Genomic DNA, 5,430 nt, shown 5'->3' with positions numbered 1-5,430 from the left:
GCGTTACAACAGTTTAAAATTTAACCGTTTTAAAATTATTTAAAACAGTTTAGCTTAAACCAATTTTAGATGTTTATATACAAATATATACTAAATCGGTTTAGCTAATATTTTATAAACCGTTTTAAAATTAATATTTTTACTTCATGACTTTGGTCGTTTGTTCCAGGAGGATATCTGATAAGTAATATATTGATTCATAATATATTTTCATAATAAATTTATAATTTTGCATTTATTGTGTTCTTATTAAATTATTATTAAGTTATACAAATAATAATATATACAAATTAATATAATTAAATAATAAATATATAAAAACAAAATATGATAAGTGATAACTGATAACATGAATCACAATAATTGTGATAAACGTATTAATGCAAAACATATCCCGCGTTTATATGTACATTTAATAATCCGGTTTGAGCATATAAAAATCTATGTTGATTGGGTTCGCCGTGGTCCATGGGTTTCACTCGAGGTGTAGAAGTCTCGACGCTCGATTACTAGGTACAGCCAATGCCGATGGTTTGTAATTACAAATAGTCGCCGTGTTCGAACATGCACTATTCTCTAGGACAGTGGTTCTCAATATTTTAAGTACCGCAACCCAAATTTCCCCCAAAAATCTTTCGCGACCCACATGATTTCACTTTTCAAAAATAAGTAAAAAACAAAATTTATACTATATAAATATGTAAACATTTTTATTAGGTATTTAGTATTTTATAGGTGTATAATTAATATATTTTTACGAATGTACTTTTAATAATGAGGTGTATGTGAAATGTATGCTTGTTTTCTGTTATGGTTAATAACAGCATTGTCATCAGAGGTGTCCTTTGGGGGAGAACAGACTATGGCAAAAGCCACACTCTAAGAAATTTTAAAAAGTCGGTAATTTTTTGTCCGATAGTTAAATGCTAAAATCAGTAAATAGTAAATTTTTATTTATTATTTTATACTCAGAATTCAGATAATATTCTCTTTTAAATACACGTTCACGGTTTATTAAAAGTTGGAAAACACTGGCTCCTCCCCGGTTTATGACAATCGTTATTACGCGAACCTTATAAACTTTATTTTTGGTGTATTATATATTTCTATATATGTGATCTTTATAAAACAGTTTTCGTAATATATATACCATAAAAATTGAGCTTATAATCTATAAAAAACCGATAAAATCGTTTCTATTCACCCTAAACTACGGTACATTATATTTGAGATATAATTTTATATTTTTATAAATAAGTTCTGTAAAATATCAAATATACAAATAATAAAATTATAAGTATTTATTTAATTACATTTATATTATTATTCCATTAAACCTATTGATAGGTAACTTATAACCTATAGCAGTGTTTTCCAACCTATGGGTCACGATATATTTTTTATGAGTCACGACTGTCGACCAGTTGCATCAGACAGTACTATTTATAATTATTTATAATACTATATTATTGCATATTTTAATTTTTTTTTTTTAGTATTGGAGAGAGTTGGGTCACGTTATCAACAAGCAGTAAATTTGTGAGTCTCCATTACAAAAAGGTTGGGAAACACTGGCCTATCGGATAAGCAAAGAAATTAGTTACTATCTTTAATGTTATTATTTAATTGGGTAAATTGAAACGTTTCATGTTTTATGTTTATCATCATTATGTTTATGACATCATTATTCATTACTAATCCTTAAATGTTTTTTTACCAAAAAATATTTTATTGATAGTTTATCGTCCATATATATTAAATATTTAAATATATAGGTAACCATAATTTTTTAATTATTATGTAGTCGGCAAATTTAAACAGTTTCCCCACCCTTTCAAAAGTTTAAATGACGCCCCTGATTGACATCGACGTCAATTTTAATTATTTTCAACTATATTCAATTTTTCAATTATAAAGAGTTCCATAAGTTTAGCTTGTTCCCATGTTTGTTTTTGATGCCCACCATTGCCGAAAATCCAACTTCACACATGTATAAAGATGAGAATGGGAGTAATATTATATAGCTTCTGGTGAAAGAATCGGAAATTATTGTTGAGATGACAACTAAAACTGAATCACATTATTGCGGCTAAATTTAATTTTTAAAAATGAATCATCTGATAAATCAATGAGTTCTTCATCGACTCTTGTCAATATCCTAGTGGATACAGCTTCCTGAGTCAGATTCACAACCCACCTATTTTGTTCATATTTTTTCATTTCTTCAAGAAAGTAAAAATTAAAATTACCTTCAACGAAATTAAATGTAAACTGATATGGTTAATTATGTCATCAGCTACTTTTATATCATTTTCAGTTATGAAAGTTTCAAATGTTTCAAAGCAATCATAATTTTGCTTTTAAATGTTGTTTGCCATAAAGTAAGTTTTTTTCATAAAACCTTTAATTTTGTCATAAACCGCAAATATATTGGCTGCTTGTGTTCCTTGTATACAGGCATATAAATTTAATTCGTTAAGTTAACTGATTAATTTAACAAATATTTCTTGGAATCTATATAATTAAAAAAATGTTTGTGACCCACCAAAAATTGACTGACGACCCACACTTTGAGAAATGCTGCTCTACGTAGAAGTTCCGTTAAGCGTTAACAGAAGCTGTGCGCAATCTAACAAACGGTTTAGGCCAAAATCATGATAACTTGTTTATTTTCCATATTTATGATTAAAACGCTTTGCCAAAGTTTGTAAATTCAAATTATTGTACAAACATTTTTCAATTAGTTTTCATTATTACATTTGAACTATATAAATAATAGTATTATCACCACTACAGAATATATTGGTTTAAAATTTTAATTTTAAAATTAATATTTAATAATGTAAGAAAAACAGATAAAAATTGGAATTTAAAAGAAATATTTATTAGATAAATGGAATTAAAAAAAAAAAAAAAAAATTGAGAAATAGATAATTATTTATTTTATCCATGTCTACATTTTTTTTTAACTCAAATAAAGATATTTAAGGCAGTTATAATAATAAAAAAAAAAATGTGTATAGTGTTAACATTATGGTAGTGATGTTGACTAGATTATAAGTGTTATAAGATATATACAAGAAATTATAACCGAATCTATATGATTTAAATGGTTTATATTACTCTATTGGTGGATGAAATGTTTAAGATTCTTAGATGATCAATAAAAAATAATTGAATAGTTTTTTTGCCATATATAAAATTACATTTTTTTGGGAGATTTGGCTTTCGCCAATATCTTAGATCCGGGAAAAATTCCAGGAAATTCAAGCCATATAAATGAATGTGTAAAAGAAATTGTAATAAATAATGATATTGAGGTAAAAACGTTAAATGTGTTGGTAAATTTAAAATGCCAATACTACAGGAATTAAAATACTTTACTGTGGACCTGGTTGATGCGTCTTTTACTTTTTTGCAGCGTAATTGGAATTGATAATGATAAAAAATATTTAGAATAATATCATTTTTCGCAGTTAAATAATTCTTTGAAGTTCATAAATTACTAAAAAAAAGGAAATGATCACTAAAAAATAATATTATAATAACTGTCCATTTTGTTTGTTTTATAAAATATGAAAATTCTTAACGCTATTCGTATACATTATACGATGGTTATAGAGGACATGTGAGAAATAAGAGGATTTTTGTTTAAAAATTTAAACAAAATATGATTTTGTAATTAGAGCTTTTGAACAACCTTTAGAATTTGAATTGAACGAAAAAGATATATTATAATAAATTTATTTTCCCTGTACACACAAAAATTAATGGATTGAATTTGAGTTAACTTTTATTTGAATTTAATTTTTTTCCTTTACAAAAAAATTATCGTCTTACATGAAACCTCATACTATATTATGACGCCTTAAAAGGTTCAATGATAGGCATTCAAATATCACCAAATAATTTATTTAAACGAATCCAATGTTATTTACTAATTTTGCCAATATTTCTTATCCCCCATATTTCTAGGTTATTTTATAATGCTCACATGTTTAAATCAATAACATAACTATTATAAAAAAAATTATTTGAAAATAATGTATAGATACTAGTTGTTTTAAAAAATAAATGTATTTATTTATTTATTGTCTTATACATCATACGTTTGTAATAAGCAGGGCTCATTACTTCTAGCATTTGCATATTTTTTTTGAAAGGTCCTAGAGATACCTATGTGAGCTATAAATTTGTTTCAGATAACCAAGAAGCTAGATACGAAATTTTATGTTGCATATTTTTGCATATTTCGAAGATAAGTACTATTTTACTTTTTTTCGCTTTTTTTGCTTATTTTTGGATTTTTGTATGATTTTTATCATTGATTTTTTTAAAATATTTTTTAATAGCCTAAAACATTTTTTCTTAAAAATAACAAGTAATTATAGTCATATTAATTGTTCATATTAGTAATTAATTCGTGTTAATTAATTTTTCTTCTCATATAACTTATATAATATCAGATGAACTATATACGAGTTTAGTCGACGTGTGACGTAGTGAGTGTGTACGCCCGAAACTTCGTAATCCCATCGATAAAGAAACCATTATAATTGTATATATGTAATTGTAGCTTGTACTGTAGTATTTTATTTTTATAGTTTCTAGGTATTCGAGTATTCCAATATCATTATCTAGATATTCCGATACCATCATTCTCAGATTATTTACAGATTATTTTTCATTAACATTTTGCAGTCGTTTCCAATTTTTCGTATTGTACGCATGCTAGTTCGTTTCGTGAATTCAGTACTTAATTTTTTTTTTTTAATAATAGAAGCTAAAATAATAAAATAATATAATAAATAATAATAATAAAATAATAATTTTTATATACAAACGTTTTTTTTTTGCATATTTCAGTATTTTTAGTGCATATTTAAGCGCTTACATGAATACTTTTTAGAGCATATTTAAGCGCTTATAACAACCTTTTTTAGAGCTATAAGTTATGAGCCTTGATAATAAGCATATGTTTTAGTATACTTATGCTAAAATACATGTTTTAGTATACTTGTATTTTTTGCCCAAAAAAATACCATAAGTTTGATGTAAAATAATATTGATTGACGATAACTAAATACATTATTTAGATTCCTTTGGTATAATAAATAAATAATTCGTTAAAAAATTGTAATAATGGTTAGATCAACCATGTTATAGATTAATAATGGTTATTGATTATTCATTTTTTTTTAATTCTTCGGGAATGATTATACTTCAGCTATTTAAAATTCTCATAACTTTAATATTTTACTTAAAAACTTATGAATATTAAATTATTATCATTTATTATCGTACAATAATTAATACATATAGTTATAGAATATAATGATTTAATTAAATTTACTAGATATACAGTTGATTAAAAAAAAAAAAAATCTACAATAATTTTTACTTTTTCTTTTTATCAAAATAACAGTTGGC

Source organism: Sipha flava, unplaced genomic scaffold (genome assembly GCF_003268045.1).
Source record: "Sipha flava isolate LNK unplaced genomic scaffold, YSA_version1 286_pilon_pilon, whole genome shotgun sequence".
Classification (NCBI taxonomy): domain Eukaryota; kingdom Metazoa; phylum Arthropoda; class Insecta; order Hemiptera; family Aphididae; genus Sipha; species Sipha flava.
The sequence above is the reverse complement of the archived record's forward strand: the minus strand, read 5'-3'. Positions refer to the sequence as shown.